We start from the raw sequence: 27037 nt of genomic DNA on the forward strand, positions 1-27037 counted from the left end.
GACTACTAATAAGAAGAGGCACAGGGGATTCGGAGAGGCAGAAGGGAATTTGCAGAGCTATGGTTTTGCAAGTACAAACTATTGATGTGGCAAGATCAAGGTCCTGCAAATCTTTTTACTCAGCTCTAGCACAAATGTCACAAAAATATTGCATTGTTTGACTAATAGAACCCAAAACAAAATCAAACTGAACAGCAGATTCATATTATAGTCTACTAGGAAGAGGTCTACCTGTCCTTCACCAGTGTATCAGTGTGTATACTTGGCAGTTGTGGAGAAACGGGGACAGTGTGTACTCTCATCCACTGGCCCGGCTGCCTTTAGCAAGACTGCATGGACCAGGGCTCATACCACTGAACGCCCACTCTATCTCACCGTGGGCAGTACACTACACAGACCACACAGGGTTAGAATAAAACAGTGTTGCAATACTTTATTGAACCACAGCACCCAATAGCAAACAGAGTAATCCCAGCAATTACCCCCAAGATGGTGCACATCACAGGGTCTCCCACTTTGGCCGACTCACCGGGATAATCTTAAATGTTACGTCAAAGCTCCCAGGGTCACTATTCCACCTGTGATACACACACAGAGATATCAACAAGCATAGGGAGATGACCGAGAACAGTACATAGAATCTGTACAAGGTCCAAAGCCAGGTGACACAATGTCAGGGCTCCCAGGGTCGCTATTCCACCTGTGATACACACACAGAGATATCGACAAGCATAGGGAGATGACCGAGAACAGTACATAGAGTCTGTACAAGGTCCAATGCCAGTTGACACGAGAGTCACCACCTGGCTTATCCGACCATATCCATGGAACCAGGTGACCAGCGGGCTTTCTCCAAACATATATTATGGTTCAGAGATGGTAACTGGATCAGATCTGTGTCCTTCCAACCAGAGCCGAAAACCCCTAGGTTGTTTCCAATAAAATCATAGATCTGTGTCCCTCGTGATGGTGCCATGATGAATTGGCTGCAGTCTTGTCTCTTGTCCATTGGTTTTTTTTGCAGAATGTCCGTCTGGTAGCTCTGTGATCATGAAATCGGCTCTCTGAGTCTTTTTTATACCCGAGGCCTGTAAGCTATTTTTAGAATTACCCAGTTTCCTTCAGTCTCTCTCACAGCCTTTTCCTATTTACCTTTGAAGTCAACACACTGGTTACAGAATACAATACACAATTAGCATGTCAGCACACAATAAACAAAGATAAACACACATTATGTAAAAGTCACAATTACAGACTTACACAGTATGTTAAATAGTATATCAGTTTGCAAGTCTGTCTTCTTGACACACCAGACATAGACACTTAAATCCACAAGTCAATTCTTCTTGATATGCAAAAACATAGTCATCTGGGTAATTAAGATATACTCTGGTTTCTTCACATTAGTCATCAGTCACCAAACGCTTCCACATATGAATATGGTGGACTTATATCTAAAAGTCTACTATATTTTTTATTAGGCTTCATTAGCAAAACAGCACAAAATTTTGTGCCATTTGGACTAAAAAGTTCAGCAGACAAAAGTACACCTGCCCACTAAATGAGCGTCAGGGGGTTGGCACCACACCACTTCAAAGTGCATATACTATATATACTAGAGTATAAGCCGACCCGAGTATAAGTCGACCCCCCTAATTTTGCCACAAAAAACTGGGAAAACTTAATGACTCAAGTATAAACCTAGGGTGGAAAATGCAGCAGCTACTGGTAAATTTCAAAAATAAAAATAGATACCAATAAAAGTAAAATTAATTGAGACATCAGTAGTTTAAGTGTTTTTAAATATCCATATTGAATCAGGAGCCCAATATAATGCTCTATACAGTTCATGATGGCCCCATAAGATGCTCCATACAAAATAATCCCCCTATAATGCTCCATACAGTTTATGATGGGCCCCATTAGATGCTCCATATTAAAATATGTACCATATAATGCTGCACAAATGCTGATTATGGCCCCCTAAGATGCTCCATAGAAACATTTGCCCCATATAATGCTCCACAAATGTGGATTATGGCCCCATAAGATGCTCCAGAGATGTTTGCCCCATATAATGCTGCACATGGCCCCATACAGATATTTGCACCATATAATGCTGCACATAGCCCCATAAGATGTTCCATGCAGATATTTGCCCCATATAATGCTGCACATGGCCCCATACAGATATTTGCCCCATAAAATGCTGCACATAGCCCCATAAGATGCTCCATACAGATAATTGCCCCATATAGTGCTGCACATGGCCCCATAAGATGCACCATGCAGATAATTGCCCCATATAATGCTGCACAAATGCTGATTATGGCCCTATAAGAAGCTCCATACAGATACTTGGCCCATATAACACTGCACATGGCCCCTTAAGATGCTCCATACAGATAATTGCCCCATATAATGCTGCACATGGCCCCATAAGATGCTCCATACAGATAATTGCCCCATATAATGCTGCACATGGCCCCATAAGATGCTCCATACAGATATTTGCCCCAAATGCTGTTGCTGCGATTTAAAAAAAAAGTCACATACTCATCTCTCAAGCCCCCGGCACTTGCTATATTCACCTGCTCCCCATTCCATCACTGACTGCCACTGTGTCTTCTCCATCCTGTGCACTGACGCTCAGGCAGAGGGCGGCGCGCACACTAATCGCGTCACCGTGCCCTCTTACCTGAGCGTCACTGCAGAGGATGCGGAAGATGCAGCAGCGCCGATGGTGGAATGGGGGGCAGGTGAATGTAGGGCCCTGCGTTATACTCACCTGCTCTAGGTGCGGTCCCTGCACGTCTGTTCCCCGGTGCCGGCAGCTTCTTCCTGTAGTGAGCGATCACATGGTACCGCTCATTACAGTAATGAATATGCGGCTCCACCCCTATGGGAGTGGAGTGGGGTCCATATTCATTACTGTAATGAGCGGTACCATGTGACCGCTCACCACAGGAACAAGCTGCCGGTGCCGGGGAAAAGACATGCAGGGACCGCGCCAGGAGCAGGTGAGTATTATTACACAGCTCCGCTCCCCCCCCCTGCCAACCCCTGCGTATGACTCGAGTATAAGCCAAGAGGGTTACTTTCAGCCCAGAAAAGTGGGCTGAAAATCTCGGCTTATACTCGAGTATATACGGTACACCATTTTATTGTTGCATTGTTTTATTTATATCTTCACACTTATATGCTACATGTTGGCACACATCTCTGGCAAAAATTAAGAGACCACTGCACAGTTTTATAAAAATCAGCTTCTCTACTTGTCTGACAGCCATTCCATTCCAGTGTCAGTTGAATTCCAACCAGAGTACACCTCATTCTACTTATTGTGCTTCTGATTAGGTGATCACCTGAACCAAATTTTATTTCATGAAGGAAAGTATAAAAAACACTGCTGTGGTGTTCACAATCCTCTTGCAATAGGACAAGCTGGATGGCAAAACAAGTGCTGGTAATATACCAAAAGTAATAGGAATGAAAAAATAACTTTTAACCATGCCAAAGGAGTTGAAAAGAAAAGTCTTGAGTGAGGAAAAGAAGGGATCAATTCTGATTTTAGTAGCAGATGGACACAGTGAGTGTCATGTTGCCTCCATCCTTAACATTTCTAATATGACAGTCCATTACAACAAGGTTAAGCAGCAGACATTGGGGACAACAAAGCTACAGACCCTGGCCCAGGGCAAAAACAACTCTCCACTGACTGGGATGACCCTCCTCTTATTCAAATGTCACTCAGCAACTGCAGGATGACATCAAGTGACCTACAAAAGGAATGGCAAATGGGGTAAAGTGCACAGCAAGAACAGTTCATAACAGGCTCCTAGAGGCAGGACTCAATTCATGTAAAGCTAGAAAAAAGCCTTTCATCAATGAGAAGCAAAGGAGAGCTAGGCTGAAGTTTTCCAAAGACCATAAGGTTTGGACCACAGAGGACTGGAGTAAGGTAATCATCTCTGATGAGTCTAATTTTCAGCTTTGCCCAACACCTGTTCTTCTAATGGTTAGACAAAGACCTGGAGAGGTGTACAAGCCACAGTGTCTTGCACCCACTGTGAAATTTGAAGGATCGGTGATGATCTGGGGATGCTTCAGCAAGGCTGAAATTGGGCAGGTTGTTCTTTGAGAAGGACATATGAATCAAGCCGCATACAAGGTCATCCTGGAAAAACAGTTGATTCCTTCTGCTCAGGCAATGTTCTCCAACTCTGAGGACTGGCTTTTTCAGCAGGACAATGCGCCATGCCACATTGCTAGGTCAATCAAGGTGTGCATGAAGGACCACAACATCAAATCCCTTTCATGGCCAGCCCAATCTCCAGACCTGAACCCCATTGAAAACATCTGGAATGTAATCAAGAGGAAGATGCATAGTCACAAGTCATCAAACAAAGAAGAACTGCTTAATTTTTTGCACCTGGAGTGACATAAGGTCACCCAAAAGCAGTGTGAAAGACTGGTGGAAAGCTTGCCAAAATGCATGAAAAATCCTAGTTATTCCACAAAATATTGATTTCTGAACTCTTCCTGAGTTAAAACATTAGTATTGTTGTTTATGAATGATTATGAACCTGTTTTTTGCATTATTCGAGGTCTGTAAGCAATGCATTTTTTTGTTATTTTAAGCATTTCTCATTTTCAGAAAATAAATACAAAACTTATTGCTTGGAACTTCGGAGACATGTTATCAGTAGTTTGTAGAATAAAATAACAATTTACATTTTACTCAAAAATATTCTTATAAAGAGAAAAATCATACGAACGGAAAATGTTGCAGTGGTCTCTTAATTTTTGCCAGAGCTGTATGTACCCATTAAAATCTATGGTGCTCTTTACTTATGTGTGTTTATTCATATACCGTGTGTCCATGCAAAGCTCAAGGAGACATGTCTGTTTTTTGTCTGGTATCATTGTTTAATAGGAAAATATAAGTCTATGTGTCCATGGAAATCACACATGTCACATTGTTCATGGATGGCATGTGTGTGACATCAGTGTTCTCTCTCTATTCAACATTGCAAAATATAGGAAGAGCTTTGAAATGTATGTATTTATTTATTTATCCATCCATAAAAAATACTTATGACACTGATGGTAAAAACAGACACACGGGACCAAACACTAATGACAAACTGAGCCAAAACACTGATGACACACATTACTAGTATGTGTGAATAAGGCCTAAAATTGCTATTTCAAAACTTTCAATGATGTGGTCTAAAAGACAAGTATCAACATTTCACATTTCATCTATTTCCAAACCATCTTTTTATAACAATATTGATACTAATAATACTTTTATCTCGGTTTTCAATAAAGATCCATTCGTATTGCTAATCTTCTGAGTCACATATCGACTATTCCATTTTGCTGTCTCACAAAGGGGTTTATTTACAAGCCAGGAGTCGCTTTTACAGTGTAATCCTATTGAGCCTTTTTTCTGAAGTTTCATAGGCCCGGTGTGATCCATGGAGTCAGAACTTTAGTCACGTGCCTCAGAAGAGGACCAGAGCAACAGTGAAGACCGCAATCAGTGAGTATATTAATACGAAAGATGAGTAAATCTTTAGAAATTCAAATTGGCTGGCTTTGCAGAATTTTTGCCAAAATTTGATTTGCAGCACATAAATCTGCACAAACATCACTACCATAAAGTTTGTAATTGCTTGGATAATACACTTAAGGAAGAGGAGAGAAAGAGATAGAATCAGTGTACTCATATGAGCTTACATTCTACAGGAAAGAGAGAGGCGTACTTAGTGACTCTTGAGATGGATATTAACTCTACGAAATTGTGCTCCTCCAGAAACTGGTGATCTCTGCTGACCCAGGTGCTGGCCATTATGGCATGATACGTACAAGGCATGATAATCCATAAGATGTCATAGCTGCAACGCAGATGTGGAAATGCTCATTGGTTTTTGCAAGCAATGAATCAAATCTCAAAATGTTATAATTTGCGTGAATTCGCGTGAACCACGCTATTCACATAGCGACCTCCGTCGCTCCACACGTGCGCTGACGAGGACAGGACTCCACTGCTGCATCCAGGCTACCCAATTAAACCTATTGGAACCAATAGAGACAGGATATACGCTTCTCTCTATACCAGTATATATGTTCTGATGAAGGTCCGGATGTGGACCGAAAACATTCAAATTGTCTGTATGGATGCACATTAATAAATAATTTTTTCTTTGCACAACAAAATTCATTAGAGTGCCAAGTTCTTCCTGATTTTGGACTATTTTGGGCTGGATACCCTACTTGAGCACCTATGCCATTCATTACTACGAGTGCCGTGTTGCTCCATTCCATAGTAGCATAGTTAGCAGGGCCAAAAAAAGACATTTGTCCATCCTGTTCAGCCTATGTTCCATCAGAATAAATCCACAGATCTACGTCCTTCTAAAGAACCTGATAACTGCAAGATACAATATTGTTCTGCTCCAGGAAGATGTCCAGGCCTCTCTTGAACCCCTCGACTCAGCGTCTTTAAATATCTTTAGTTGTTCAATCAATGTCTTTTTTGTGGGTTCCACTTTAACTGTCCTTCTTTCGTTAGGTTCCTTAAAGCAGATGAACAGCTATGGTCTTAAATATGATAAGCAACTACTTAATTTTCTTCCTGCTGTTTATTTTCTTGAATGTTGGCTGACATTGTTTTTTTTTGTCCTGCTTCATTAGGGCACACTTACGATCAGTGCCTTTAGAGAGGTACATTATATTTTGCTAGGAATCTAAAAAGCTACTTTCCCAGTCTTCTTTTACTTATTTTCCAACTCTGCTTGTCCAGATTAGTTGCCTTATATGAAGGGAGTGCAATGAGAATTATTTTACAGTAAGAATAAAATTATAATTAGGTGCAATTAATCCACATGTAAAAAAAGAAATTTGTTTTTAGTAATACTGAAACACATGACCATCGGAAAACCACACAATTTTTTCAAACCGAAATTGCAACAGGTAAAGCTAATTTACTTGAGGAGTTTTTGAAGGAAGTTTTCTTTTCTTGTGGCATTTTTTTTTCAAAATATCCCTATGAATATAGCTTTAGGGTTAAAGATCAATGAGTCTTTTCAAATTCAAATTCAAATTCGCCAGATGCGCTACATGTTCCCCCAAACTTAAATTTGCATCAAATACATTTACTGTGACTCACCATACTGAATATCCACTAATTCCTCCAAAATGAAAAAGAGAGTGAGACTGGAAAATAAGAGAGAGAAGAAATAGAAAGAGAAGAATTTGGAATAAAAGGAATAATTAAAGGCTGTTTTTATAGGGCTTGTCAAGGTTTGAGCATAATTTTAATACATATAATACAGTGTAAGTTCATTTTGGAGGTAGAAAGTTTTTTTTAAAAAAGCTAGCAATTTGGTCATTGTTATTGCAATTATTTTTACAGGATTCATTGTACGGTAGAAATTACAAGTTAATTTTACTCTGCAGATCAGTATGATTATGTCAATAGTACCAAATGTATAAAGTTTAATGAATTACTAATTTTGCCCAATAATAAAATTTAGAATGTCACAACAATACACCAAAGAATTTTTCTTGCATTTTTAAATGGTCTTTTTTTCCATTTTTTTTTGTTTTGTTGACTGAGCTGCATGAGAACTTTTTTTACAGGACAAACCTTAGCTACCGTTGGTATCACTCTGATGTTTATATGACTTTTCTCATTTATCACATTTTATTTCATTTTTTTCACATTACTGTATAGCATCGGATGCGATATGCTATTAAAACTCTGCTCAAGCTCTGCTGTGAACAGGAGCTGAGTGTCAGTGCTCTGTGCTGTGATCCTCCCGCATGAGAGAATCACAGCACAGGTGCGGAGAAGACAGAGAAAGTAATTTCTCCTTCTTCTCCATTGCCGCGTCTGCAGTACTCACCCAGAACTTGGATGACATCCGAGTGCAATCGATTGTTTTGCATCACCCATAGACTTGTATGTGTGCGTGTCGTCCGATACACACTGCCAGTAGCAGCATGGAGCAATTTTTTTCTCATGCCAACTCGGCATGAGAAAATAAAATGAGTTCCTTAATTTGATGTGTTAAAAAGTTGTTCCTGTCCCGAGATAATCCTATAAATGTGCCCCCGCTGTGTACTGTGTAATGGCCGTGTCTAAGGGTACCGTCACACAGTGGCATTTTGATCGCTACGACGGCACGATTCGTGACATTCCAGCGATATACTTACGATCTCGCTGTGTCTGACAGGCTCCTGCGATCAGGGACCCCGCTGAGAATCGTACGTCGTAGCAGATCATTTGAAACTTTCTTTCGTCGTCTAGTGTCCCGCTGTGGCGGCATGATCGCATGGTGTAACAAAGGTGTGCACGATATTGTATACGATGTGCGCATAGTAACCAACGGCTTCTACATCGCACATACGTCATGAAATTATCGCTCCAGCGTCGTACATTGCAAAGTGTGACAGCAGTCTACGACGCTGGAGCGATATTGTTACGATGCTGGAGCGTCACGGATCGTACCGTCGTAGCGATCAAAATGCCACTGTGTGACGATACCCTAACTGTACAGGAAGATGGTCTGATCATATCACAGCTCCTGGGCAGGGGGAAGGAAATATTATACAGACAGAACAGTAGGGGGTCACAGGTGATTCTTTCTGGGAGGTAAAAAAAGTAGGGAAATGTTTTTCTTTACAGAAACCAACAGCTGCAAACCCATGTCCTGTCTGTCTACCCTTTTTTTTCCTACTCTGGCCAGGAGCTCTGGCATATGCAGACCATGTCTCTGCACGGTCAGACACAGCCATTACACAGTACACAGCAGGGGCACATTTATAAGATTGTCTCAGCACAGGAATATTTTATTTAAACACATCCAATTGTGGAATATATTTTAATTCCAAGACCTATTGTTTCAAGAGTACTTTCTTGGTGGGAAAACCCTGTGGTTTCCATATACCCCACTACTTGATTGAATTTTTGTATTGCCATCAGCAAAAAGTTTTTACAGTTTGATAATAAACTTAATTTGCAATTGCCATAATTTAGCAGAAGAAGTAAGCAGGAATAATATTTTCCCCAGCCATAAACATTAACAACAGAACAAAACCAAAGAGGACACAATAAGTAAAAAAAGTGAAATATATATTTTTGATTATAACAGCTATAAGACAGCTCTTACCAGCACTTCTGTAAGTTGAGGATATAAAAAGATTATTGTGATTACTTTTTTAAGAGTTATGTGCCAATGTTAATTTTTAGCCTTCAAAGCATCACATTGCTGTCTTATGATTAAGAACAAGTTATAAAATACTTGTATCTCGCTAGGTATTTCTGCCTTCATCTAAAAAGTAGTATTCTATCAATTTCTATCACAAAAACTTCCCAAGAAATATGACATGCAGTATGCTATGTTAAAAACTTGAAGTCATCTGGAGTCACTGATATAAAAAAAAGCAATTTTCCGCAGTCTAGGATTAGTATAAAATTTTGGAATAGATTGTGATCCTGCAGCTTCCCCTGTGGTGCCATTATTACAGTACATTTGTGAATAAAACATGTTCATCTTGAAGCAAATGATGTGCAATAAATGCATATGTTACTTTTACTAAGACATTCAATTAAGCTCCTCATCCTGTTGGTTGATAAATAATTAAACCCCATGCTTATCATTTCTGTTCTTCAAATTAATTTTGCCAAAGAATAAAACATGCAAGACGATTAAACAAAGTTCCACATAAAATAAATAAAAAAACATTTCTGCCGAGTAATTACCCCTCTTATGTAAAAAGTAAGATAAACAGAATGAATTAATACAGCAGTAATGTTACAGAAGCAAATCTAAAGCAAGGTTTTCCAAATACAATTTTGTGCATTTTTAGCTAAATACTGTAGGTTTTCACATCATATAAGGTGATGGCTAGAGATGAGCGAATATCACTCATCTCAGCTGAAGACTTTGCCTCATTTTTCAAGCAGAAAATTGAGAACATCAGAGACAGTTTTAGTAAACAACCCCCAGAACCCTTCCTCCCAACTACCCAGCCCTCCACCTCCAAAACCAACTTCTCCACCATTACAGAAGACGGACTCTCCACTCTACTCTCAAGATCGCATCTCACCACCTGTGCACTTGATCCACTCCCATCCCACTTCATCCCAAACCTCACCACAGTCTTCATCCCAACCCTAACCCATCTCTTCAACCTATCACTAACAACTGGCATTTTCCCCTCAAGCTTTAAACATGCCTCAATCACACCTATCCTCAAAAAGCCCTCTCTTGACCCATCCTCTGTATCTAGCTATCGCCCTATATCACTTCTCCCCTTTGCCTCAAAACTACTGGAACAACATGTCCATCTTGAACTGTCCTCCCATCTATCTTCCTGCTCCTTCTTCGACCGCTTTCAATCAGGCTTCCGGTCACACCACTCCACTGAAACTGCCCTAACTAAGGTCACCAATGACCTATTAACCGCCAAGAGCAAGCGACACTACTCTATCCTCCTCCTCCTGGACCTATCCTCTGCCTTTGACACAGTGGACCATTCCCTGCTGCTGCAGACCCTCTCATCCCTTGGAATCACAGAATTGGCCCTATCCTGGATCTCATCATACCTAACTGACCGTACATTCAGCGTCTCCCACTCACACACCACCTCCTCACCTCGCCCCCTATCTGTCGGAGTCCCGCAAGGTTCAGTTCTAGGACCCCTGCTCTTCTCCATTTACACCTTTGGCCTGGGACAGCTCATAGAATCTCACGGCTTTCAGTATCATCTCTACGCTGACGACACACAGATCTACATCTCTGGACCAGATATCACCTCCCTACTAACCAGAATCCCTCAATGTCTGTCTGCTATTTCATCCTTCTTCTCCACTAGATTTCTAAAACTTAACATGGACAAAACAGAATTCATCATCTTTCCCCCATCTCACATGACCTCCCCAACGAACCTATCCATTACAGTAAACGGCTGCCCGCTCTCCCCAGTCCCACAAGCCCGCTGTCTTGGGGTAATCCTTGACACTGATCTCTCCTTTAAACCACATATCCAAACCCTTTCCACTTCCTGCCACCTCCAACTCAAAAATATTTCACGGATCCGCACATTCCTAAACCAAGAATCTGCAAAGACCCTAGTCCATGCCCTCATCATCTCCCGCCTTGACTACTGTAACCTCCTGCTCTGTGGCCTCCCCTCTAACACTCTTGCACCCCTCCAATCTATTCTAAACTCTGCTGCCCGACTAATCCACCTGTCCCCCCGCTATTCCCCGGCCTCTCCCCTCTGTCAATGCCTGCACTGGCTCCCCATCACCCAGAGACTCCAGTACAAAAGCCTAACCATGACATACAAAGCCATCCACAACCTGTCTCCTCCATACATCTGTGACCTCGTCTCCCGGTACTTTCCTGCACGCAACCTCCGATCCTCACAAGATCTTCTTCTCTACTCCCCTATTATCTCCTCTTCCCACAATCGCATACAAGATTTCTCTCGTGCATCCCCCCTACTCTGGAATTCTCTACCACAACATATCAGACTCTCGCCTACCATCGAAACCTTCAAAAAGATCCTGAAGACCCACCTCTTCTGACAAGCCTACAACCTGCAGTAACCACCGATTGACCAAACCGCTGCATGGCCAGCTCTACCCTCACCTACTGTATCCTCACCCATCCCTTGTAGATTGTGAGACTTCACGGGCAGGGTCCTCACTCCTCCTGTACCAGTTGTGACTTGTATTGTTCAAGATTATTGTACTTGTTTTATTATGTATACCCCTCCTCACATGTAAAGCGCCATGGAATAAATGGCGCTATAATAAATAATAATAAATAATAATAATAATAATATGACGAAATTTAAATTCCGCATCAAATGTTTTCAATGTGAATCGAATACATTTTTTAATGCAATGAGGTCTATCCAAACCTCAGAATAAAATAAAGTTTTTTTGTTTTTTTCTTTAACTTTACTCACCTTACCCTGGTCTTCAGCTGACCCTTCACGTTGCACCCCTTCCTGTCCTCTATGTAACTGTCTCCCTTTGATCTGATTTTCTATCTTCACAGTGTTCTTAGATGCCTTTGGCATTCTCTAGCCCTCATGCTACATCATAGTGTTTATCAACCCTGCAACATCATGACATCACGTGAAACCTACTGAGTCACCAGAGGCATCGAAAAACACTGTAAAGATGGAGGATTGAAGAGACAGCTGTGGTGAGTATAAATTTTTGTAACCTCTTCCTGGCATGGAAACACATCCAGCAAATACTAGATGGCCATCCACCATTTTTCTTGATTTGAGCAAATCAAATTACAGAAAAAATTAGACTCTGGAAATTGCTAATTATTGTGAGATTTGAAGTGAATTTTATTTGCTTTAAAGAAGCACTCTAATCAAAATATTTTTCCTATTCTTATTTAATAACGGACTGCTATGGGTTCTATCCTGGCCCCAGTGTTGTTCAACATTTTTATAAATGATCTAGATAAGGTAACTGAAGATAAGCTAATCAAACTTGCAGATGATGCAAATCAAGGAGGGATAGTTAACACTATATAAGACAAAGGATTCTGAAGGATCTAGATAAGCTTGAATAATGGGCAGTGACTTAAGGCCCCATCACACATAGCGACGCTTAAGCGATCCCGACAACGATACGACCTGTCAGGGATCGTTGCTGCGTCGCTATGTGGTCGCTGGTGAGATGTCACACAGTGCGATCTCCCCAACGACGCAGCAGCGACCTGTAGCGACCTGTAGAACGATGCTATTTCATGATGATTCAATGGGACGTCCTGTCAACGAGGTCGTTGGTAAGGTGTCAAACACAGCGATGTGTGTTACCCAGCGGGACCTCAACGATCAAAAAATGGTCCAGGCCATTCCGACACGACCAGCGATCTCACAGCAGGGGCCTGGTCGCTGATACGTGTCACACATAGCGAGATCACTACTGAGATCGCTGTTGCGTCACAAAACTTGTGACTCAGCAGCGATCTCGCTAGCTATCTCGCTATGTGAGACGGGGGCTTAATAGAATGGTATTTAACAGGGAGAAATGCAAGATTATACATCTGTGCAAGAAAAACAAAAATTACATCTATAGAATGGGAGGAATTGAACTAAGCAACAGCACATGTGAAAAAGACTTGGGTATACTAATAGATCGCAGATTGCGCATGAGTCAACACGGTGATGCAGCAGCAAAAAAAGGCAAAAAAAATTGTAGGATATATTAACCCCTTGGTGACAGAGCCAATTTGGTACTTAATAACCAAGCCAATTTTTACAATTCTGACCATTGTCACTTTATGTGGTTATAACTGTGGAACGTTCAATATATCCCACTGATTCTGGGATTGTTTATTCGTGACATATTGTACTTCATGTTAGTGGTAAAATGTATTGTATATAACTTGCATTTATTTCTGAAAAAAATGAAATTTGGCCAAAATTTTAAACATTTTGCAATTTTCAAGCTTTTAATTTTTGTACACTTAAATCAGAAAGCGGTGGCACACAAAATAGTTAATAAAAACATTTCCTACATGTCTACTTTACATCAGCACAATTTTGGAACCATAATTTTTTTTGTTTTTACGTTATAAGAGTTAAAATTTGACCAGCGATTTCTCATTTTTACAACAACTTTTACAAAACCGTTTTTTTTAGGGATCACCTCACATTTGAAGCGAGTTTGGGCTGTCAACATAACAGAAAATACTAAAAAGTGACAACATTCTAGAAACTGTACCCCTCGAGGTACGGAAAACCACATTCAAGAAGTTTATTAACCCTTCAGGTGCTTCACGAGAACTAAAGCAATGTGGAAGGAAAAAAATGAACATTTTAATTTTTTCACCAAAAATTTACTTTGGAACCAATTTTTAAATTTTTGCAAGAGTATCAGGAGAAAATGGATCACAAAATTTGTTGTGCAATTTCTCATGAGTACACCAATACCCCATAAGTGGGGTGAAACCTCTGTTTGGGCACATGGCAGGGCTCAGAAAGAATGGAGCATCATTTGACTTTTTGAATGCAAAATTGGCTGGAATCAATGGTGGCGCCATGTCACGTTTGGACCCCTTGAATTACCTAAACAGTGGAACTCTCCAATTCTAACTCCAACCCTAATCCAAACACACCCATAACCCTAATCCTAACCATAACCTTAACACACCCCTAATCCTAATCCCAACCCTAACCGTAATCCCAACCATAACCACAACCCTAACCATAGCCCAACCCTAACTTTAGCCCAACCCTAACTTTAGCTCAACCCTAACCCTAGCCCCAGCCCTAACCCTAGCACCAACCCTAATTTTAGCCCAACCTTAGCTTTAGCCCAACCATAGCTTTAACACAAATCTAACCCTAATGGAAAAATGGAAATAAATCATTTTTTATTTTCACCTAATGGGGTGATTAGGGGGGTTTGATTTACTATTTTTTCTTAAATTTTGATCACTGTTACAGGGACTATCACAGTAATCAAAATGAACCAATAGGAAAAATTTCCTATAGTTGCCGACCGGCAGATATCAGTGGGTGCACTGCCCATGCGCCCGCCATTTTCTTTCTGGAAGAAGACACTGGTGGCCTAGGGGAGTTCACAGGGGGTTGCAGGGACATTGGAGGTACTAGGGGGATCGGGGGACTCCATTTCTCTCTCCTCTGATGTGCGATAACATGTAAACATTTTTATAATGATCGATGGTGATGCCATCTTTGTTTTGGCTAACAAAGAAATAACATGTTTTATGAAAAAATATATTTTATAGAGATGAGTAAATCTTTTGAAATTAAAATTCACCAGCTTCACTGAACGTTTCGAAAAAATGTGATAAGCAAGGACTGGCATCCTTGACAGCAGCAGCAGTGACATATAGCTGGAGAACACAATGAACAGTCAGTAGATGTGTGGCTATATATAAGTAGTAGCACCCTCAGCAACCAGACAGACACTCTCCTGGAAAATGGCCACTACCTTCTTCAAATTGATATATTTCTGTAAGAAACTTTCCATGATTAAATTCAAAGCATAAGTCATTTACGGAGCATGAGTTACTGTGCCCAAACATAGTGCACACACAATGTTCTCGGCATTGTTACTTGTGGCAATACCCACTTGTACCAGATGGGGAGCCATCCAGTGTGAGATTTACTGCCTTAGGCAGAGGAGAAACTTTTTTCAGCTATGCTAGCAAGAGGTAACATACTCAAAAATGTCTTTCCATTACCAAATTTCCATCACAATATGTAGTAGGTGTAGTAATAATAATAATATTAACTATTACCGATTGTATTATAGCGGTCTTCTGAAAAACTATGCCACTTACCCCGTGTACATGGCATTGCAGTAGTTTAGGTATCCATGATTATGACCACTCAAATAGTGGCAGTTAGTTAGTTGCTTGTGGCCATAATCATGGAAGCCTAATCTATTACAAAGCCCTGCACATAGAGTTAGCGGCATAGCAAATCAGAAGAACTACACTACATTTCTAATTGGAGGTATTTGCTAATTGTATTATTACAGCTATTAAATTTTGGGATAGGATCTTGGAGATGGGAATACCTCTTTAACCTGATATGAATCAAAAGACCGAGGGATTAAAAGAAAAAAAATAGAGGGCACTACTGAATAATACTGTACATATAAGGGATCAACCTAGACCATGCAAGCTGAATCGATCTGAAAAGAGGGGGAAGAAAGAGGCATGCTAAAAAAAAAAGGGATAACCGTAATATAATACAAATGTATATGTTGATAAACAAGTGATAAAAGAAAGACAACATACACTATAGAAGCAATTAAAAAAGCCCCCAAAAATGGGGATTAACAAGGCATAATCCTTTACTTGAATTCCACTATGTCGCCACTATTTTCCACACTGTCATACAGAGGACCACGTGGGAACCACAGGCTCTTTGATTCCCTATTTATTTGAATCGTGTTCGAGTACCGTTCTGGTACCCAAATCAAACTTTCTCCTAATGTTCGGCTGAACCCGACAGACCAGAACATTCATGGGTCAGCCCATTCCTACCCATGAGTAATATACGAGTTATTGTGCTTCCTATTTTTTATTCTTATTTGGCTGCATTTTTCTACATGCACAACACAACATGTTTGATAAAAATATAAAAATCTTTTTTTGTATTAGTGCTTAAATTGCTATAAAGATGCCTAAAGCTATTTTTCAATAAGGTGCTTCGTGAAATGTCACTAGGAATCTAATTAGGATGTTGACACTCTGCCTTATCTTCTATTCAGTTTTTTGCTTGCATAATTAACTTAAATGTGGTTAACATTTGCCATTTGTTAGTAAACAGTTCATAAATTACTGCAGTATATAAGGCTTGCCAGTTAATCTATGATAACCATTCAATAACAGGTCAGTCAGGTTTTGTCTCTGCTCATTGCAAAGGTGACATGTTTAGATTTCACAAGGGACAGGAAAGAGCAAATAATTTGACTTTAGGTTTGTGCAAATTGCTGTTGAATCCCTGGAGCTTGGACCAAAGATAGAACAGGAAAACAAATAAGCAGCCAATCAACAGATAGAAAAACAAATATTGACAAACAGAGAGTGCATGTGTTTAGAGAGAGGAACATGTCCTACACAATACAATGTACAAGTTCTATGGAAAAAAATATAGAGTATTCAAAGAGTAAGAAAAATGTAAAGTGCTATCAAATTGAAGTTCAAATGCACTAGGTTCAACAACTTTTTCTAAAAAAATCAATTTGCAGAAAATTTTAATACTGCAATTACTTATAAAAAACATAGGTAACACTCTGAAATCTCCTAGGAATGTTTTTAACCTCTTTTATTTATATTATTTACACAATGACATCTTATTCAGTATGTCTTTATAATGTGCGATGAAACCAGAGTCCCTGAAGGAAAAAACACCTTGCAGCTATGGTCTTTGGTAGGTATTTGAACCTTGGACCCTATCCCTGACAAGAAACAATGTTGACCACTGAGTCATTTGAAAACATTAACATAAAAACTGACTGGGTTGATAACTAGTGGTTAAAAAACAGCATGTTTAACCCCTTAGCGACCGCCGATACGCCTTTTAACGGCGGCCGCTAAGGGTACTTAAACCACAGCGCCGTTAATTAACGGTGCTGTGGAAAAAGTAAATAGCGCCCCCCAGAGTCGGATTTTCTCCGGGGTCTCAGCTGCCGAGGGTAGCCGAGACCCCAGAGAACATGATTCGGGGGGTTTTTAACCCACCCCGCATTTGCGATCGCCGGTAATTAACCGTTTACCGGCGATCGCAAAAAAAAACAAAACGCGATCTCTTTTTAATTTCTCTGTCCTCCGATGTGATCGCACATTGGAGGACAGAGAAAAGGGGTCCCAGGTGGCCCCCCAATACTCACCTATCTCCCCCGATGCTCCTCGTGTCTCCCGGTGGGCGCCGCCATCTTCAAAATGGCGGGCGCATGCGCAGTGCACCCGCCGGCAGGCCCCGCGAGAATCTTTGGGGTCTTGGCTGCCGGGGGTAGCCGAGACCCCAAAGAGCATGATCGGGGTCGGTTTTAGCGACCCCTGTTTTGCGATCGCCGGTAATTAACTGTTTACCGGCGACCGCAAAAAAAAAAAAGTCAAAGTGTAATTCTCTGTCCTCTGATGTGATCGCACATCAGAGGACAGAGAAATAGGGGGATTCGGGGACCCTGCCATACTCACCTGTGTCCCTTGGTCCTCCTGCTGCTCCTCCTGGCCGCCGGCTTCTTCCTCCGGTAAGAAAATGGCGGGCGCATGCGCAGTGCGCCCGCCATCTGTCTCCATCTGCCGGCCGGCAGGAGAAGAGCAGTTGGGGCTAAAATTAGGGTTAGGGTTAGGGGTAGGGTTAGGGTTAGGGCTAGGGTTAGGGGTAGGGTTAGGGGTAGGGTTAGGGTTAGGGTTAGGGGTAGGGTTAGGGGTAGGGTTAGGGGTAGGGTTAGGGGTAGGGTTAGGGTTAGGGTTAGGGGTAGGGGTAGGGTTAGGGTTAGGGCTAGGGTTAGGGGTAGGGTTAGGGTTAGGGCTAGGGGTAGGGTTAGGGGTAGGGTTAGGGGTAGGGTTAGGGCTAGGGGTAGGGTTAGGGCTAGGGGTAGGGTTAGGGCTAGGGTTAGGGCTAGGGGTAGGGTTGGGGCTAGGATTAGGGTTAGGGCTAAATTTAGGGTTAGGGTTGGGGCTAAATTTAGAGTTAGGGTTGGCGCTAAATTTAGGGTTAGGCTTCTTTCACACTTACGTCAGTACGGGGCCGTCGCAATGCATCAGCCCGACATACCGACGCACGTTGTGAAAATTGTGCACAACGTGGGCAGCGGATGAAGTTTTTCAACGCATCCGCTGCCCAATCTATGTCCTGGGGAGGAGGGGGCGGAGTTACGACCACGCATGCGCGGTCAGAAATGGCGGATGCGACGTACAAAAAAACGTTACATTGAACGTTTTTTTGTGCTGACGGTCCGCCAAAACACTGATCCAGTGCACGACGGACGCGACGTTTGGCCATCCGTCACGATTCGTCGGCAATACAATTCTATGGGCAAAAAACGCATCCTGCGGGCACATTTGCAGGATCCGTTTCTTGTCCAAAATGACGGATTGTGACGGATGCCAAAGAACGCAAGTGTGAAAGTAGCCTTAGGGATAGGGTTAGGGTTGGGGCTAAAGTTAGGGCTAGGGTTGGGGCTAAAGTTAGGGTTAGAGTTGGGATTAGGGTTAGGGTTTGGATTATGGTTGGTATTAGGGTTAGGGTTGGCATTAGGGTTACGCTTGGGATTAGGGTTAGGTTTAGGATTAGGGTTAAGGTTAGGGTTGTGATTAGGGGTGTATTGGGATTTGGGTTAGGTTTGAGGTTAGGGTTGAGATTAGGATTAGGGGTGTGTTGGATTTAGGGTTTTGATTAGGGTTATGGTTAGGGTTGACATTAGGGTTGTTTTGGGGTAAGGGTTGTGATTATGGTTAGGGTTAGTGATTAGGATTATGGATCAGGTTGGGATTAGGGTTAGGGGTGTGTTGGGGTTAGGGTTGGAGCTAGAATTGGGGGGTTTCCACTGTTTAGGTACATCCGGTGGTCTCAAAACACGACAGCCAATTTTGCGCTCAAAAAGTCAAATGGTGCTCCCTCCCTTTTGAGCTCTGCCGTGCGCCCAAACAGTGGGTTACCCCCACATATGGGGCATCAGCATACTCGGGATAAATTGGACAACAACTTCTGGGGTCCAATTTCTCTTGTTACCCTTGTGAAAATAAAAACTTGGGGGCTACAAAATCCTTTTTGTGGAAAAATATATATATATTTTTTTTTTATGACTCTGCATTATAAACTTCTGTGAAGCACTTGGGCATTCAAAGTTCTCACCACACATCTATATAAGTTCCTTGGGGGGTCTAGTTTCCAAAACGGAGTCACTTGTGGGGGGTTACTACTGTTTAGGTACATCAGGGGCTCTGCAAACGCAACATAAGGCCCACAGACCATTCTATCTAAGTCTGCATTCCAAAACGGCGCTCCTTCCCTTCCGAGCTCTGCCGTGCGCCCAAACAGTGGTTTACCCCCACATATGGGGCATCAGCATACTTAGGATAAATTGGACAACAAATTTAGTGGTCCAATTTCTCCTGTTATCCTTGTGAAAATAAAAACTTGGGGGCTACAATATCTTTTTTGTGAAAAAAAATATATTTTTTATTTTCACGACTCTGCATTCTAAACTTCTGTGAAGCACTTGGGCATTCAAAGTTCTCACCACACATCTAGATAAGTTCCTTGGGGGGTCTAGTTTTCAAAATGGGGTCACTTGTGGAGGGTTTCTACTGGTTAGGTACATCAGGGGCTCTGCAAACGCAACATAATGCCCGCAGACCATTCTATCAAAGTCTGCATTCCAAAATGGCGCTCCTTCCTTCTGAGCTCTGCCGTGCGCCCAAACAGTGGTTTACCCCCACATATGGGGTACCAGCATACTCCGGACAAATTGGACAACAACTTTTGGGGTCCAATTTCTCTTGTTACCCTTGTGAAAATAAAAACTTGGGGGCTAAAAAATCTTTTTTGTGGACAAAAAAAAATATTTTTTATTTTCACGACTCTGCATTCTAAACTTCTGTGAAGCACTTGGGCATTCAAAGTTCTCACCACACATCTAGATAAGTTCCATGGGGGGTCTAGTTTCCAAAATGGGGTCACTTGTGGGGGATTTCTACTGTTTAGGCACATCAGGGGCTCTCCAAACGCAACATGGCGTCCGATCTCAATTCCAGCCAATTCTACATTGAAAAAGTAAAACGGCACTCTTTCTCTTCCAAGCTCTGCGGTGCGCCCAAACAGTGGTTTACCCCCACATATTGGGTATCGACGTACTCAGGAGAAATTGCACAACAACATTAGTGGTCTAATATCTCCTGTTACCCTTGTGAAAACAAAAATTTGTGGGCAAAAAGATCATTTTTGTAGAAAAAATGCGATTTTTTTTTTTCACGGCTCTACGTTATAAACTTCTGTGAAGCACATGGGGGTTCAAAGTGCTCACCACACATCTAGATAAGTTCCTTAAGGGGTCTAGTTTCCAAAATGGGGTCACTTGTGGGGGATTTCTACTGTTTAGGCACATCAGGGGCTCTCCAAACGCGACATGGCGTCCAATCTCAATTCCAGCCAATTCTACATTGAAAAAGTAAAACGGCACTCTTTCTCTTCCAAGCTCTGCCCCACATATGGGGTATTGGCGTATTCAGGAGAAATTGCATAACAAAATTTATGGTTACATTTCTGTTTTTACACTTGTGAAAATAAAAAAAAATGGTTCTGAATTAAGATGTTTGCAAAAAAAAGTTAAATGTTCATTTTTTCTTCCACATTGTTTCAGTTCCTGTGAAGCACCTAAAGGGTTAATAAACTTCTTGAATGTGGTTTTGAGAACCTTGAGGGGTGTAGTTTTTAGAATGGTGTCACACTTCATTATTTTCTATCATATAGACCCCTCAAAATGACTTCAAATGTGATGTGGTCCCTAAAAAAAAATGGTGTTGTAAAAATGAGAAATTGCTGGTCAACTTTTAACCCTTATAACTCCCTAACAAAAAAAAATTTTGTTTCCAAAATTGTGCTGATGTAAAGTAGACATGTGGGAAATGCTATTTATTAACTATTTTTCATGACATATCTCTCTGATTTAAGGGCATAAAAATACAAAGTTTGAAAATTGCAAAATTTTAAAAATTTTCGCCATATTTCCGTTTTTTTCATAAATAATCGCAAGTAATCTCAGAATCAGAAGCGTTCAAGAGTTATAACCTCATAAAGTGACAGTGGTCAGAATTGCAAAAATTGGCTCGGTCATTAACCCCTTTACCCCCAAGGGTGGTTTGCACGTTAATGACCAGGCCAATTTTTACAATTCTGACCACTGTCCCTTTATGAGGTTATAACTCCGAAACGCTTCAACGGATCCTGGTGATTCTGACATTGTTTTCTCGTGACATATTGTACTTCATGATAGTGGTAAAATTTCTTTGATAGTACCTGCGTTTATTTGTGAAAAAAACGGAAATTTGGCGAAAATTTTGAAAATTTCGCAATTTTCAAACTTTGAATTTTTATGCAATTAAATCACAGAGATATGTCACACAAAATACTTAATAAGTAACATTTCCCACATGTCTCCTTTACATCAGCATAATTTTGGAACCAATTTTTTTTTTTGTTAGGGAGTTATAAGGGTTAAAAGTTGACCAGCAATTTCTCATTTTTACAACACCATTTTTTTTTAGGGACCACGTCTCATTTGAAGTCATTTTGAGGGGTCTATATGATAGAAAATGCCCAAGTGTGACACCATTCTAAAAACTGCACCCCTCAAGGTGCTCAAAACCACATTCAAGAAGTTTATTAACCCTTCAGGTGTTTAATAGGAATTTTTGGAATGTTTAAATAAAAATGAACATTTAACTTTTTTACACAAAAAATTTACTTCAGCTCCAATTTGTTTTATTTTACCAAGGGTAACAGGAGAAATTGGACCCAAAAAGTTGTTGTCCAATTTGTCCTGAGTACGCTGATACCCCATATGTGGCAGTAAACCACTGTTTGGGCGCATGGGAGAGCTCGGAAGGGAAGGAGCGCTATTTGACTTTTCAATGCAAAATTGACAGGAATTGAGATGTGACGCCATGTTGCGTTTGGAGAGCCACTGATGTGCCTAAACATTGAAACCCCCCACAAGTGACACCATTTTGGAAAGTAGACCCCCTAAGGAACTTATCTGGATGTGTGGTGAGCACTTTGACCCACCAAGTGCTTCACAGAAGTTTATAATGCAGAACCGTAAAAATAAAAAATCATATTTTTTCACAAAAATTATATTTTTGCCCCCAATTTTTTATTTTTCCAAGGGTAAGAGAAGAAATTGGACTTCAAAAGTTCTTGTCCAATTTGTCCTGAGTACGCTGATACCCCATATGTGGCAGTAAACCACTGTTTGGGCGCATGGGAGAGCTCGGAAGGGAAGGAGCGCAGTTTGACTTTTCAATGCAAAATTGACAGAAATTGAGATGGGACGCCATGTTGCGTTTGGAGAGCCACTGATGTGCCTAAACATTGAAACCCCCCACAAGTGACACCATTTTGGAAAGTAGACCCCCTAAGGAACTTATCTAGAGGTGTGGTGAGCACTTTGACCCACCAAGTGCTTCACAGAAGTTTATAATGCAGAACCGTAAAAATAAAAAATCATATTTTTTCACAAAAATTATATTTTTGCCCCCAATTTTTTATTTTTCCAAGGGTAAGAGAAGAAATTGGACCTCAAAAGTTGTTGTCCAATTTGTCCTGAGTACGCTGATACCCCATATGTGGCAGTAAACCACTGTTTGGGCGCATGGGAGAGCTCGGAAGGGAAGGAGCGCTATTTGACTTTTCAATGCAAAATTGACAGGAATTGAGATGGGACGCCATGTTGCGTTTGGAGAGCCACTGATGTGCCTAAACATTGAAACCCCCCACAAGTGACACCATTTTGGAAAGTAGACCCCCTAAGGAACTTATCTGGATGTGTGGTGAGCACTTTGACCCACCAAGTGCTTCACAGAAGTTTATAATGCAGAACCGTAAAAATAAAAAATCATATTTTTTCACAAAAATTATATTTTTGCCCCCAATTTTTTATTTTTCCAAGGGTAAGAGAAGAAATTGGACTTCAAAAGTTCTTGTCCAATTTGTCCTGAGTACGCTGATACCCCATATGTGGCAGTAAACCACTGTTTGGGCGCATGGGAGAGCTCGGAAGGGAAGGAGCGCAGTTTGACTTTTCAATGCAAAATTGACAGAAATTGAGATGGGACGCCATGTTGCGTTTGGAGAGCCACTGATGTGCCTAAACATTGAAACCCCCCACAAGTGACACCATTTTGGAAAGTAGACCCCCTAAGGAACTTATCTAGAGGTGTGGTGAGCACTTTGACCCACCAAGTGCTTCACAGAAGTTTATAATGCAGAACCGTAAAAATAAAAAATCATATTTTTTCACAAAAATTATATTTTTGCCCCCAATTTTTTATTTTTCCAAGGGTAAGAGAAGAAATTGGACCTCAAAAGTTGTTGTCCAATTTGTCCCGAGTACGCTGATACCCCATATGTGGCAGTAAACCACTGTTTGGGCGCATGGGAGAGCTCGGAAGGGAAGGAGCGCCGTTTGACTTTTCAATGCAAAATTGACAGGAATTGAGATGGGACGCCATGTTGCGTTTGGAGAGCCACTGATGTGCCTAAACATTGAAACCCCCCACAAGTGACACCATTTTGGAAAGTAGACCCCCTAAGGAACTTATCTGGATGTGTGGTGAGCACTTTGACCCACCAAGGGCTTCACAGAAGTTTATAATGCAGAGCCATAAAAATAAAACAAAATTTTTTTCCCACAAAAATTATATTTTAGCCCCCAGTTTTGTATTTTCCCTAGGGTAACAGGAGAAATTGGACCCCAAAAGTTGTTGTCCAATTTGTCCTGAGTACGCCGATACCCCATATGTGGGGGGGAACCACCGTTTGGGCGCATGGGAGGGTTCGGAAGGGAAGGAGCGCCATTTGGAATGCAGACTTAGATGGAATGGTCTGCAGGCGTCACATTGCGTTTGCAGAGCCCCTAATGTACCTAAACAGTAGAAACCCCCCACAAGTGACACCATTTTGGAAAGTAGACCCCCTAAGGAACTCATCTTGATGTGTTGTGAGAGCTTTGAACCCCCAAGTATTTCACTACAGTTTATAACGCAGAGCCATGCAAATAAAAAATATTTTTTTTTCCACAAAAATTATATTTTAGCCCCCAGTTTTGTATTTTTCCAAGGTTAGCAGGAGAAATTGGACCCTAAATGTTGTTGTCCAATTTGTCCTGAGTACGCTGATACCCGATATGTGGGGGGGAACCACCGTTTGGGCGCATGGAAGGGCTCGGAAGGGAAAGAGCATCATTTGGAATGCAGACTTAGATGGATTGGTCTGCAGGCGTCACATTGCGTTTGCAGAGCCCCTAATGTACCTAAACAGTAGAAACCCCCCACAAGTGACCCCATATTGGAAACTAGACCCCTCAATGAACTTATCTAGATGTGTTGTGAGAACTTTGAACCCCCAAGTGTTTCACTACAGTTTATAACGCAGAGCCTTGAAAATAAAAAATCTTTTTGTTTTCCCACAAAAATTATTTTTTAGCCCCCAGTTTTGTATTTTCCCAAGGGTAACAGGAGAAATTGGTCCACAAAAGTTGTTGTCCAATTTGTCCTGAGTACGCTGATACCCCATATATTGGGGTAAACCCCTGTTTGGGCACACAGGAGAGCTCGGAAGGGAAGGAGCACTGTTTTACTTTTTCAACGCAGAATTGGCTGGAATTGAGATCGGACGCCATGTCGTGTTTGGAGAGCCCCTGATGTGCCGAAACAGTGGAAACCCCCCAATTATAACTGAAACCCTAATCTAAACACACCCCTAACCCTAATTCCAACGGTAACCCTAACCACACCTCTAACCCTGACACACCCCTAACCCTAATCCCAACCCTATTCCCAACTGTAAATGTAATCTAAACCCTAACCCTAACTTTAGCCCCAACCCTAACTGTAGCCCCAACCCTAACCCTAACCCTAGCCCTAACCCTAGCCCTAACCCTAACCCTAGCCCTAACCCTAACCCTAGCCCTAACCCTAGCCCTAACCCTAACCCTAACCCTAGCCCTAACCCTAGCCCTAACCCTAGCCCTAACCCTAGCCCAAGCCCTAACCCTAGCCCTAACCCTAACCTTAACCCTAGCCCTAACCCTAACCCTAGCCCTAACCCTAACCCTAGCCCTAGCCCTAACCCTAGCCCTAACCCTAGCCCTAGCCCTAACCCTAGCCCTAACCCTAGCCCTAACCCTAACCCTAATCCTAGCCCTAACCCTAGCCCTAATGGGAAAATGGAAATAAATACATTTTTTTTTATTTTTCCCTAACTAAGGGGGTGATGAAGGGGGGTTTGATTTACTTTTATAGCGAGTTTTTTAGCGGATTTTTATGATTGGCAGCCGTGACACACTGAAAGACCCTTTTTATTGCAAAAAATATTTTTTGCAATACCACATTTTGAGAGCTATAATTTTTCCATATTTTGGTCCACAGAGTCATGTGAGGTCTTGTTTTTTGCGGGACGAGTTGACGTTTTTATTGAAAACATTTTTGGGCATGTGACATTTTTTTATCGCTTTTTATTCCGATTTTTGTGAGGAAGAATGACCAAAAGCCAGCTATTCATGAATTTCTATTGGGGGAGGCGTTTATACCGTTCCGCGTTTGGTAAAATTGATAAATCAGTTTTATTCTTCGGGTCAGTACGATTACAGCGATACCTCATTTATATCATTTTTTTATGGTTTGGTGCTTTTATACGATAAAAACTATTTTACAGAAAAAATAATTATTTTTGCATCGCTTTATTCTCAGGACTATAACTTTTTTATTTTTTTGCTGATGATGCTGTATGGCGGCTCTTTTTTTGCGGGACAATATGATGCTTTCAGCGGTACCATGGTTATTTATATCTGTCCTTTTGATCGCGTGTTATTCCACTTTTTGTTCGGTGGTATGATAATAAAGCGTTGTTTTTTGCCTCGTTTTTTTTTTTTTTTTCTTACGGTGTTTACTGAAGGGGTTAACTAGTGGGACAGTTTTATAGGTCGGGTCGTTACGGACGCGGCGATACTAAATATGTGTACTTTTATTGTTTTTTTTTTTTTTATTTAGATGAAGAAATGTATTTATGGGAATAATATATATTTTTTTTTTTTCATTATTTTGGAATATTTTTTTTTATTTTTTTTACACATTTGGAAATTTTTTTTTTTACTTTTTTACTTTGTCCCAGGGGGGGACATCACAGATCAGTGATCTGACAGTTTGCACAGCACTCTGTCAGATCACTGATCTGACATGCAGCGCTGCAGCCTTCACAGTGCCTGCTCTGAGCAGGCTCTGTGAAGCCACCTCCCTCCCTGCAGGACCCGGATCCGCGGCCATCTTGGATCCGGGGCTCGAGCAGGGAGGGAGGTGAGGAGACCCTCGCAGCAACGCGATCACATCGCGTTGCTGCGGGGGGCTCAGGGAAGCCCGCAGGGAGCCCCCTCCCTGCGCGGTGCTTCCCTGCACCGCCGGCACATCGCGATCATCTTTGATCGCGGTGTGCCAGGGGTTAATGTGCCGGGGGCGGTCCGTGACCGCTCCTGGCACATAGTGCCGGATGTCAGCTGCGATAAGCAGCTGACACCCGGCCGCGATCGGCCGCGCTCCCCCCGTGAGCGCGGCCGATCGGCTATGACGTACTATCCCGTCCAGGGTCAGATAAGCCCAGGGCACCTCGACGGGATAGTACGTCTAAGGTCACAGAGGGGTTAAGTACCAAATTGGCTCTGTCACTAAGGGGTTAAAATGTAAAAAACTGTTCCAAAGTTATCCCTTTTATGGGATGATTC

The 27037-nt window shown here is 41.7% G+C and overlaps 1 protein-coding gene across 5 annotated transcripts in view; it reads left to right on the top strand.

Annotated features, from left to right (window-relative positions):
• Window positions 1–27037, top strand: part of SNTG1 (syntrophin gamma 1) — a 1229644-nt gene that overhangs the window by 480669 nt on the left and 721938 nt on the right. For 2 of the 5 annotated variants that reach the window (XM_069731328.1, XM_069731325.1), the window contains one exon: window positions 5462–5548. The exons of the other annotated variants lie outside the window; for them this stretch is intronic. The gene's annotated coding sequence lies outside the window, so the exon portion shown is untranslated. The remainder of the gene's footprint in view (window positions 1–5461; window positions 5549–27037) is intronic. 5 annotated transcript variants of the gene reach the window in all.

Source organism: Ranitomeya imitator, chromosome 6 (genome assembly GCF_032444005.1).
Source record: "Ranitomeya imitator isolate aRanImi1 chromosome 6, aRanImi1.pri, whole genome shotgun sequence".
Classification (NCBI taxonomy): Eukaryota; Metazoa; Chordata; class Amphibia; order Anura; family Dendrobatidae; genus Ranitomeya; species Ranitomeya imitator.